Source organism: Leptonychotes weddellii, chromosome 3, assembly GCF_054177405.1.
Source record: "Leptonychotes weddellii isolate Sample4059 chromosome 3, ASM5417740v2, whole genome shotgun sequence".
NCBI lineage: Eukaryota > Metazoa > Chordata > Mammalia > Carnivora > Phocidae > Leptonychotes > Leptonychotes weddellii.
Genome location: NC_138371.1, coordinates 155,319,005 through 155,332,466, shown reverse-complemented (window position 1 = coordinate 155,332,466; position 13,462 = coordinate 155,319,005).

The following is a 13,462-nucleotide window of genomic DNA, read 5'->3' as shown; positions in this document are numbered from 1 at the left end:
CTGGAGATATCTACAAAAAAATGGCAAATTTAAAATGACTTAGGGTTACATGGCCATTATGGGGAGTGTTCCATTTAGACAAGATTGTTCATCTAAGAAGTGCACTTGAAAGCAAGGGTTCGGGCGCCTGGGTGGCTCAGTTGGTTAAGCGACTGCCTTCGGCTCAGGTCATGATCCTGGAGTCCCAGGATCGAGTCCCACATCGGGCTCCCTGCTCGGCAGGGAGTCTGCTTCTCCCTCTGACCCTCCTCCCTCTCATGCTCTCTGTCTCTCATTCTCTCTGTCTCAAATAAATAAATAAAATCTTTAAAAAAAAAAAAAAGAAAAAAGAAAGCAAGGGTTCCCAAGTCACACAAACAGAATGCTATACCTATTTTAGTTGGCATGCAGAAGCTTCCAAAAGGCTTCAAGACTCCAAAATAGCTTCATTGAAAGATTCATCACAAAAGGTTAATGAAAAATTAAAGACACAGAGGCACCTAAAAGACTGTAAGACTAATATCACTCCTACTGCTTTCTTCTTATCCTACTCTACTGGAGTACTCATTCTACTAATTCTCTATCCAAAGAGACCACAAGCCCATAAACAGGAGTCCACCAAGGTAGTGACCTTACAACTGTGAACAGCTCCAAGACCAGAAACCTAAAACACCTGGGCCTCCCCCACTGAACCCCAAAAGAGTTCATCATCAAAACACTGGCCAGAAATCAGTGTCTTATTTGCAAAAAAAAAAAAAAAAAAAACAGACAGTGGAAAAAAATTGTCCTAAAAGTTTGTATGCAAATCCTGCCACACCAATTTGAATGTCCCCATATCAACCCTCGAAGAAAGGCCCCTCCTAGAGTTGATGGGATTTAAAGGGATTTTCTAGTAAACTGTTCTCAGTTACTCCCTTAAATAGCCAAGGGGAATTTAAAATTTAAAATGAATGGAAGGCCTTGCCAAATTTGATTAGATAACAGGGCTACAAACTCTAAATCCCACACACTCAGGAGCCTGTATATAGGATCCTGGGAAACTGGCAGCTGATGGCAAAGGGTGAGAGTTCTTACCAGAGTCTGCTCTCCTAAATATCTCTGACTGGTTGGGAGAGAAAGTAAAATTCCATGTTGTCTCTTATTGGCTATTGGTCTTTTTTCTCTCCCAGGAACAGCCAATGCCTTCTTGTTTTCCTTATTTTGTGTCCTGAGAACTTGGCTTGGATTTCTGCCTATCTGGGGCTTGCAGGTTGTTGGTTCTTAAATATCCAGGCAACTCAACCGTAACATTGAGGAACCAAAATATTTGCATTTCCCTGATGATTAATAATGTTAATTTTATGTACCTGTTATGTACCTAAAAATGTTAATTTTCATGTACCTGTTGACCATCTGTATGTCTTGTTTGGAAAAAATGCCTATTCAAGTCCTCTGCCCATTTTTTTTTTTAATTAGATTGTTTCTTGCTATTGAGTTGTATGAGTTCAGTAAATATTTCAGATAATAACTCCTCAGAATTTATAGACAAACTGACATGCGAATCTATGTACTCAATGTGCTTAGGTTTAAATCATTATAATGAAACATACTATTTTTTTATAACCCTTTGCAAGTTTCCTAAATTAGGATTTAATGGTTGGACTTGTTTTTCAAGTGTGTTTGGTTAACTTTTATGACTCTCTATTAATTTAATTAGGCATTTCCTATAAAGGAAACTTTTTATATGAAAGTGTCACATATGACTTCATAACTCCTTAGGTAATTGTGGAAATTTTTAAAAGTGCATGATATATATTTAAATATTAATAACTAATATTAATTTGAGAAGATACTAGCCAGAAAATTCTGAAACATACGGAAAAATTTTATATCTAGATTTGTGTATCATGATGGAGACGTCTTCCATTTTCCCACTCCTGTAATGTATTGATTAGTGAAAATTCCAAATAATTTAGCAGATACCAATGCATAATCATAGTACATTATATCATTTACCACACTAGCAACCCATTCATTGCCCTTCTTCCATACAGCACTCAGTTCCAATTTTCTCTGTGACATTTTTGTGACTAAAATAACAACAAAAAATCCTCCTCCAAGATCCATAGTCCTTATTGTGCTAATGAATCATTTGTCACTTATTTTACACGTACTTATTGATGAAAACTCCTTAATTCTGTCTGCTGGGATTTAATACCTATTCTTACTGACCTTGATGACTTTTCTCCCTTTCCCAATAATCCTATCTTCTGAACAAAACTTTTTTTTCCTCATCTGCATTCCTAGTCAGTTTTACAAAAGCTAAGAGACTTGCTGACACTTTTTTTACACAGTTTCCACTTCTCCACATATTATTTTAGTTTTCCATTTTTCTAAAGATAAGGAATATGTCAGAAAATCCATGGGTAAAGATCAGAAAAGAGCAGGAAAACCTCAAAGGCTAAATTGTATCTCAGACTTCTTCCTTTTTTTTAAGATTCTATTTATTTATTTGAGAGAGAGAGAGAGAGAATGCGTGCAAGATCCCGGCAAGGAGCAGAGGGAGAGGGATTAGCCGACTCAGTTCTGAGGGACAAGCCAGACACGGTGCTCTATCCCAGGACCCTGAGATCATGACCTGAGCCAAAATCAAGAGTGAGACACTTAATCGACTGAGCCACCCAGGCACCCCTTAAACTTCTTATTAAAAGGTCATCTACCTCCTTGAATAAGCTTTAATAAAGATATTTTAAACTAACTACTATGGGGAAAAGGAAGAGTCTAAAATAGAGAAAAAAATTTTTTTTAATCTTAGATATGTAAATGCAAATATTTTAAATTATAAAATAATTTTTTCAATAGGGGCAAGGAGAGATTTTGAATGAGCATTCATAAGGAGAATGAAGAAAGGGTAATCAAGAAAAGATGATGTAATGAAAAATAGCTTCTCCTTTTGTATTATGTCCTAGAACCAGTGGGAATGACAGAAATGGCAACATATTTCTCCACCAGACATTGAACATTTAACCATCTGACTTGTCAGTTTAATGCCTTTTTTATCTCTAGACTTCTTTTCTATTCCTTTCTTTGGCCTCATAATAGAATGTTTAACTTGACAACTTTATACCTTTTACAAGATAAGTTTCACAAGATAAGACTTGTTAAATTTCACAAGATAAGTTATAACTCTCACAAGGAGAGACTTGTCTTCTTAAGGACAGCTTCCTGTTGATTCAGATTACTTGGTCATTACTCCTAATGCAACTGTCACGAGTCTCCCTGCTTTTCCTTCTCTACTGTTTTGTATCTCCAAAAGAACCCCTCTGTCTTTACTTCCTTGTACTTGGCTAAGCTCACGTAATCTATTTACTTCAACTACTTTTATGCATATATTTTAAATTTCCTTGCAAGTTTATTTTTTAGTATATGTGCCTGGCAATGCCTCGCCTTGTGCTTAAACCCAAATCGATAGCTACCACTGAAGAAAGCTTTGCAACAAGTTTCAGTACAAAGTCACGTTTATCAACACCATCTGGAAATAATAATTCAAATAATAATACAGGGCAGCTGTAATAATATATAATATTTGTGTTACTTTGCTCACTCATTGCCCCCAGTGTATCCACTCTGTATCCCCCAGTGTATTCATTCTGCTTCTCCTTCCAACATTTTTTGTGTTTTCTTTTTCTCTATCATCTGATAACAAACTTGTTCATACTATAGTTGATGCAACCATCTACAGCTGTTGTAACACTATTAGCTCTGTCGTGTTGTTACTCCATTCTCCACTTTGCAATGAGGGAGTACATTGCAATAGACAATATTCATACAACTTATGGGTTCTCTCCAAGATGATAAATAGCCCTGAAGATAAAATATATTAAAAATAAATGACTTAAAGGACAATCACAATCTGAATTTTCCCCACATTTAGAAATTTATCCCATATATCTTACTCTCATTACTAATATCTCACTGAAATATAACTTCCAGAGAATGTCTTCTTTGGTTTACCTCTCATTTTATCCAGTTTCTATTTCATTGCCCTCATTTTAGCTGTGAACACATTTTCAGTATTTGCATTCTTCTCTGGCCTTCAAGTTCCATGAAAACACAGACCACTGCACTCTGTTTTTGATGACATGCCAAGGATTTTTTACAGTAGGTAGGGTAGGCAGCATGATGACTCTGCAGAGATATCCACATCGTCATCATCAGGATTTTTTAGTATGTTACCTTACATGGCAAAGGAACTATGCAGATTTAATTAAATTTGGGATCTTGAGATGGAGTGACCAAGTATTCTGGAATATGTGGATAGATCAAATGTAATCACAAGGGTCCTTTTAAGAGGCAGGTGGTTATCAGAGTCAGAAAATGAGATTTGAAAATGAAAGCAGGGGTCATTTCCTATTGCTGGAAGGGGACCACCCTCTAGAAGCAAAGGCAAGCCATGGATTCTCTCCAGGAGACTCCAGAAACATAACCCTGCCCACTCCTTGATTTTAGCCTAATGAAATCCATTTTTCAGGCACTTGACTTCCAAAATTTTTAAATAATATATCTGTGCTGTTTCTAGACACTACATTTCTGGTAATTTGTTGCAGAAACAATGCAAAATCAATACAGTAGTTGTCCAATAAATTCTTGTTATGTGATATGTTAATTCTATAGTACATTTTAGCATGTCTGGGAAAAAACAACTTCGAATTACAAGGCTAAGAAATTCCAAAGAGGAAAATCACCGACTATACAAGATAATTTCACTTTAAATTCAAATTTCAATTTGTTTTAAGGACATTTTCCTTCATCTTAAGCAATTATTCTTGAGGTTACATAAAAAGCACTGTTTTAGAAAAGTCATGATACTATATATATATATATATACTCCAGTACTTATAATATCAAGTAAAAATTAATACCATATGTACATTGAAACTATTTACCTCACATATTCCTTAATGATTCATCAGATACTTAGATTACTACAATTTTATTTATAATAAACACAAAATTATAACATTATTAGACTAACTTCAAAATACAATTGCATTACATATTTGCTATAATGATCACAAATAATTAAAATTATAAAGTGTTGAGCCATTTATCCTAAGTAATCTTGGCACAGTTGCTAAAAGATAAACATTTGACTCATAAAAGGAAGCGTCGGGGGTGCCTGGGTAGCTCAGTCATTAAGCCTCTGCTTTCCCTCAGGTCATGATCCCAGAGTCCTGGGATCCAGCCCCACATCAGGGCTCCCTGCTCAGCAGGAAGGCTGCTTCTCCCTCTCCCACTCCCCCTGCTTGTGTTTCCTCTCTCACTGTGTCTCTCTCTGTCAAATAAATAAAATATTAAAAAAAAAAAGGAAGCATCAGTCAGAAAAAGAGAAAAATCAATACAGATATTTATAAATATGAACTAATTTGGGTTACTGGGTTGGAATATTAACATACTTTAACTTACTCTGAACAAGTATTTCCTTAATTTTGCTTGTATATCTTGTATATACTTACTTTCATTTTGGCTTTATTTTTCTAGCTAATATAATAAGTGTTGCAACAAAGAAAATTCTCCCGTTGTTAGAGAGAAACCCACATTATTACTATTGATTTCAAACTAGTAAAATTGTGTAAATAATTTTAGTTTTGATACTAGGATTGCCTGTCTTTATTTTGCATGAATTTTGAGTTCTTCTAATATCTTGCAGTTCTTGCCTAATATCAGTTTTCAAAGGGGAGAGAGAAGGCTATGTATTTTCATTTAGTTAGTCATATGCCTGTCTTTTTTTTTTTTATTCTTATGTTAATCCCCATACATTACATCATTAGTTCTAGATGAAGTGTTCCATGATTCATTGTTCGTGCATAACACCCAGTGCTCCATGCAGAACGTGCCCTCCTCAATACCCACCACCAGGCCAACCCATTCTCCCACCCCAGTCATATGCCTGTCTTAAGAGTAGCTATACTCAATCTGTTTCTGAATCTATTTGGGATATATTTCTGTAAGAAAAACTACCTAGCAGATGTCACTGCAGTTCAGATCCTGTATTTAAACTACATGCTTGCTGGTTCTCATTGGTGTATACAGGATATTGATTACGTTGGAAAGGAGACTAAAAAGTGTAAGACTGTATAATTTTGCATGTCTAATCTATAGGTAGTGCATCTGCAATAATGAATGGTACCTAACTAGGTCTTCTATTACTATTGGCTGAAAGCAAAGAGAATAATGTACCCCGTCATCATTCAAAAACAATAATCTGCTCAAGTGAGACAATAAATTATGTTCATCAATATTCACTGCTTTCATAGAAAGCCAATTATTTATAGGAATTATAAAAATGAAATTATAAATATACAATGGTGCTAACTTGAGTTATACATACCAGTCTTGATTTTCTAGATTCACATGGAGCTATTACAATTCCCTGGTGATGAACACAAATAATAATAAGTGCCCCAAGATTAAAAAGTGTTCCTAATCTAAATGTGAAATATGTGTGTGATTATTTATAATAGTGCTTGAGAGCAGTGACAGGTTTTAAAGAATGTTAGTAACATCATTTCAAAATCAAATCCTTGCTTATATCCTTTGATATAAATGAAAATGACAAATTATCTGGGAAAGCAAACTATCATATTTAGACACTATACTCTCTAATGTAAGCTTACAGTGTGTTTAGTCCTACGATCTGAAAAAAGAGGAATGAAACCAAAATACTTCATTCAAATGTTGATTGTTATTTCAGAAATCGCTTTTTTTTTTTTTTAGATTCTATAATTTCTCACTTTAAAATCAGGCTAAAAATCCCTCTCATCAACATCTCTAAACTCTATACCATCAGAAGTACTAAAAAGAGTAAGGAAGATCTGGCTTATGATTAATTTGGCTCTTATCTTTTATCAAAGAAGTCATTTAAGCATAAATAATTATGGCAGAAACCACTGTCATGTTTTTGTAAGTTATTAAAATTGCTATTTGTGGAGCATGGATGGCAGATCACATAATTGCCTATCCACTGATTGTTATTGTAATAAATATAGAAATAAAATAGAGGTGGCTATCTTAAGCTCCATATTTAAATCCAAGAAGGTTAAAAGTGAAATAATGAATCATGCTAAGATCCCTGAGAATTTTCTGAATCATTCAATTACATGGGAGGTACACAAACATTTAGCTGATGATTCATTAATTTGTGACACAGTTACTGTGAATTTGAAAGGCCAAAACACTGGATGAAAAGTAAATTTCCCCACCCCTCTGCCCCAGCCACATTGTTTCTATGCTTACGAATAGTGCTATAAATTAGTAAAAGGTTTACTGATTTGTACTATTCATCTGAATAATTAGACATTTTAAAAATAAAGACTTCCTGTTTGCCGCAAAAATAATGTTGCATAAATTAGTGGTTATTTATTTTTGTTTACATTCTCTTCAGGTTAGAATGAAAAGTCAAGCCTAATGGCTCCTTAAACTGGTTAGCATGCAGCACCACAAAACTGATGGAAGAGTATACATTGCACCATTACTGTATGCATTTATTTTATTGAGACATCTCAACTTCAATAGTATAAACAAGAAAAAAATCTATGTTTCAAAAACTGTCCCTCAACCATGTTTACTTCACCACTGGATAGTGGTTCTGTTAACTACCTCTTACCCAGATTCCATATTTTTTCAGTTTCTTTGTGCCATTTGTATACATTTATTTGCCTTTTAAAAAATTTTTATTTTGTATCTAATTCATAATTAATTTTCCTCCTGGCCTAGTAAACACTTGAGTTGTAACTAGGAGACAGAGAGAAAGATGTGGCTATGGTCTGGCTCTCAGAAAATTAAGCTTTCTTAAAATGGTAGTACTAAGAGAAGAGATGGAAAAAATATGTAAGATCCCAAATGACTAGAAGATGTTGGTAAGTGTCTAATAATCTGTTGTCTAGTGGTGGTGGCTATTTCTCTGACTAGTGACTACAATGACCTGAGTCTTGGGAAACTCAAGTGCTGCCTCCCGTGGGGTACATAGAGGCATATTTAGAACCCCTGTGACCATCACATTGCTCATTTTTATGCACATTGCTCCACCTTTTCTAGGTCCAATCACCTCCTGCCACAGATAATCTCTCCTCTATCCCTTTCTGAGCAGGAAGATTTCCTGAGGAGCGAAGTGAATAGAAAACTTTCTTAATCTCTACTACATTCCAAGACATCCATTTTCTACATATGGCATGAGAAGACTTGAGAAGACAGCCTCAGATCTCTCAGTTGTCTTTTTTCTCTTCATCTCAGCAGCATGATGTTTTCTGAGGGTTTCAGTGACTCTTCATTTCTCTAGAAAATTCCACCAGCACCTGGGTGGAAGACACCCACTCCCTCAGAAACCTAACCTTACAAGTTGTTTGGTGTGGCCACTCAGCACCTTACTCCTTGTAGTCAGGAATCTATCTCTTCATCTTTCCCTTATTGGCTGGTGGGGGACAAAGGTGGTTGCTGGAAAACAACTCTTATAAAATGGTCACCTCTTAAGGAGCCTGACAGGAATTAGGCTGACTTGGAAGCTGATATCCATATGGACTTAGAAGGCAGTATATTTATTTAGAGATTCTGGTCCTCTGATTTGATTTTTAACAAGTTTCAACTCAAAAGGAGAAGTGTCACTTGATTCTTTATAATTAAAAAAAAAAAAAAAAAAGAATGGCTATAGATGGCATGGTATGGATTGGATGAGTTATTACTTTAATTTTGCTGGAGAAAAATTCTTTCCTTAGTCCAGGGATATTACTATTCCACCTAGAGCTGTATTTTTGGAGAAGCATGGGTGATGCCTAGCCCCATAAAAGATTTCTTCTTGCTATACCAACTTTACACATTATCTTTACTTTAAAAGTCTTAAATGCATATGTTCTGTCTTATTGCAGATTTTGGTTCTAGATTATTGGGTCTGCTATGTGAAAGTTTGAAATATTTAATAATGTGAATGCCTTGACATTTCTAAAAGTTTTAGTTTATGAATAACTAGATTCTTCCTCTACCATTTCCCCCTAGAGTTGTTATCCCAGGATATATTTTTTCTGGAAATTTTTACTTAGAACACTTGGTCTTTTTCTGCCTTTTTTTTTTTTTAAATAAATCCCAGTAAGGAAATTTAGTAGCCATTTGGATTCTTTTCTGATACTAGCCGTATGGTTGGTGATTTGAAAATATCTGCAGCCCATACCGACTTGCTGGGAGCAGCCTATAATTAAGGACCTTTCTTCCCCCAAGTTTATCAGTTCTGCTCCACTTGTTAACACTTTGGCTTCAGGTGCTAAAAAATAATAATAATAATAACTACTAGTGTGATGATTCATCATTATTAATTTATATCATAACTATATCAGTGTAAAAGTCCCCTTTTTGATGTAGGCTATTTGTTAATTTCACAGCAAAGAGATAAATTTGCCTGAGAAGTAAAAACAATAAAAAGCTGTAGTTGGTCTCAAAAGATTAATAAATCTGTTAAAGGATATTTCAAATGCAACTGGGTATGGAAGCAATTAAAAATATTAATTTGTATATGATCAGATTTGAGAGTGATAAATTTAAAAGTGGCAGATTTAGTGTATCTTTCATTATTGTTCCATGCATTATTTCACTTAGGGACTTAATATTATAAATAATTTTTATAGATACTAAGAATTTTCTTTCAAGGCACTGATTATTTTCTACAACCACACAAATGCACTGCAGTATTTGCTTTCAAATAATACATTTTAGGCACAGAATGTGCACTAAATTGATGTCACTTTCCTTTCTTTTTGTTATACATTTTAATAATATACAAGACAGATTTTAATAGTTTTTTTTAAAAAAGGTTATTTATCTTATTTTATTTATTTACTTACTTATTTATTATGTTCTGTCATAAGCAAAAATTCAACCTACCTTTGCTGATCACCCAGCATTAATTTCTGAAGGAACAATTAATGGGAAGTCACTTCCTTAAATCTACACAGTTCACTCCATTCCTGTTAGTAAATTTCAGCATTAATTTTGTTTTCATTTCAATGTAACATTGATTTTTATCTTTCACTTTTATATTTAGTTTATATATGTTTTATGTTTAGTTTATTTCTCTTTTCTTCTCATTCAGGACTAATTTATAGGTCTTCTATAAACCCTCCAATCTGGCCAAATTATTTATTTTATCTACCCATTTAAGTTCACTACACATATACATTTATATAATTTCACTGAATTGAAATTTCATATTATTTATTACATAAATAATGAGACAGACACAATAGGATTTGTACATAGGGTCACTGTTAAAAATTATAATTGATAAAATTTGTTACAGATTGTGAATGCTTATGGAAATCAACCATTACATTTCAAACAGTGGAAGTTTAAAGACACATTCTTTGAGAATGACATCTTCTTTAGATGAAATATTTATTTTAAAAAATGTAATTCATGGGGCACATGGGTGGCACAGTTAGTTAAGCATCCAACTCTTGATTTCAGCTCAGGTTATGATCTCAGGGTCCTAGGATCAAGCCCCAAATTGGGCTCTGCACTCCCTCTCCCTCTGCCCCTCCCCCCATTTGTTGTGCTCTCTCTCTCTTTCTAAAAATAAAGTTGTTCATTTAATATATTTTGTAAATTTAGTCTACATTAGTCAGGGTTATCCAGAGAGACAGATATATGTAGATCTAAATATATTCTCTTTAAAAAAAAAAAGATTTTATTTATTTATTTGAGAGAGAGAGAGTGGGAGACAGAGAGCATGAGTGGCGTGAAGGGCAGAGAGAGAACCAGACTCATGCCAAGCAGGGAGCTTGGTGCAGGGCTCTATCCCACCAAGACCCCAAGATCATGACCTGAGCTGAAGGCAGATGCTTAACCGACTGAGCCACCCAGGCTACCCTAGATCTAAATATATTCTATTAAAAACTCTATATATATGGAGAGAGAGAAAGAGATTTTTTAAAGAGCTTGTTCATGTAATTATGGATGTTGGCAAGTCTGAAATCTGTAGGGCAAACCAGCAGGCTGAATATTAAGGTAAGAGTTGATGTTACAGTCTTGATCCACAATTCACAGTGCAGAATAGACAGGCTGGAAATTTAAGCAGAGTTTTTATGTTTCAGTCTTGAGTCCAAAGTTTTCACTGCTAAGGACTTCAACTGATTAGATGAGGCCCACCAACATTATAGAGAATAATCTGCTTTACTCAAACTATATTGATTTAAATATCAATCACATCTTTTTTTTTTTAAAGATTTTATTTATTTATTTGAGAGTGAGAATGAGAGAGCATGAGAGGGGGAGGGTCAGAGGGAGAAGCAGACTCCCTGCCGAGCAAGGAGCCCGATGTGGGACTCGATCCCAGGATTCCAGGATCATGACCTGAGCCGAAGGCAGTCGCTTAACCAACTGAGCCACCCAGGCGCCCCAATATCAATAACATCTTAAAACATCTTGACAGCAACATCTAGACTTGGTTTGACCAAATAACTGATACTATATAGCTAGCCAAGTTGACCTCTTGAAATTAACCTGTGATCATTTTTGATGATACCTCCATGCAACTACATCTGTGTCATAACTTTCTTCAAATTCTTATTCCAACTCTGAATCTCAGTTAAAATGTTTGCTCTCGGGGCGCCTGGGTGGCTCAGTTGGTTAAGCGACTGCCTTCGGCTCAGGTCATGATCCTGGAGTCCCGGGATCGAGTCCCGCATCGGGCTCTCTGCTTGGCAGGGAGCCTGCTTCTCCCTCTGACCTTCCTCCCTCTCATGCTCTCTGTCTCTCATTCTCTCTCTCGCAAATAAATAAATAAAATCTTAAAAAAAAAATGTTTGCTCTCATTTTGTTATTTTCAAAAGAGCAAGGTTCTCCACCAAAGGCAGAAGAATCTAAGATATATCCATCAATACTTTCCTTAGAAATTTCCTTGGCTAGTAATTTATCACTTGCATGTTCTGCTTTTCACATAACTGCAGGACAAAATTTTTCTAAGCTTTCTGCTACAAATAACAAAGATAGCACTTTCTCCAGTTTCCACTTACATGTTCATTTCCTTCTGAGGATTTATATACTATTTGAGTTTATAAATTAAATATTTTCAGCAGATATAGGTGAAATCTCAAAATTGATATCTTTGTCATTCTTTCAAATTTGAATCCCTTTGTTATGCTAATTAATTAGTTGAAAAAACATTTTAGATAAAGAATACTCAGAAAATTGATATATTACATGTAATTTGCATATATTACTTATTTGTGAAAATATTAATCCATTTAAATTATATTAAATATAATAAATTATATATAATTAATTATGTTATATCTGGGTAGATCTATGTATTGATTATAGAATTAATTATGTTCTATCTATATAGATATATAAAATAGGGCCACATATATATTGTATTTCATTTAATCCTTATAAGCCTACAAGTGTCTCAACTAAGAAGTTTGATGATATCATCGAAGGCAGATGTGTAGAAGACTACAATTCTTCATGTATTTGTTCAGTTTTATATAGATATATAAAATAGGGCCACATATATATTGTATTTCATTTAATCCTTATAAGCCTACAAGTGTCTCAACTAAGAAGTTTGATGATATCATCGAAAGCAGATGTGTAGAAGACTACAATTCTTCATGTATTTGTTCAGTTCATATTCCCGTAGGATTCATATATATCATATGCTAGATGTGCATGCATGTAACAATAAACTTGCAACTTCTTGAAAGTAAAGGGCATGCTTTTTATCTTTGTTGCTGCAACATTATCCTTATAACTTGAAAAAAAGTCATGACAAAGAAGGAAAGAATTATGAGTAAGTACATAAATAGGCAGAAATTAAGTAAATTGAGTTCAGTTAGTAGGATAGCCATGGATGTACACAATTGCAAATACACTGCATAGCAGACATGCTGGTATGTGTATATATAACTTAAAATTGCACTTGAGTTGGAGGAGGACTTAATTCGGAGAAGTGCTCAAAACACAGGTGAGAGGTGAAGTATTTGAGGATCAGCAGAGGTTTGATGAAGGTGAGCGACTCTTGCAGCAGAATGAACAGCCTGGGCAAGCAAGCACCACTAAAACAGGAAGGCGCTCAGGGAGACCGTGTGGTGAAAAGTGAGATGTGAGTGGGAGAGGGATGGACAGTGAAATAAAAAATCATTCAGGAGTCTAGCGATGGATGGCAGCCTGGAATTCAGACATAAATTTGAGGTTTTAGAGAGTGAATCTACTTATGAAGAGTTTAAAATAGAATTGCTATGTGTTTAGATTTGCTTTTTTGTATCTGTTGATAGGAATATCTGAAGAGTAGTGAAGCTGTAGTCAGGGGAAAGAGCAAGAAACCTGTTATAAACATTCAAATGAAAGGCGACGGGGGACCTAGACTAGTGAGACAAAAGGAAGGTTATGGATTCTTATGGAAGATAATGATTAAAAAGTCAGACAGAGGGACACCTGGTTGGCTCAGTTGGGTAAGCAT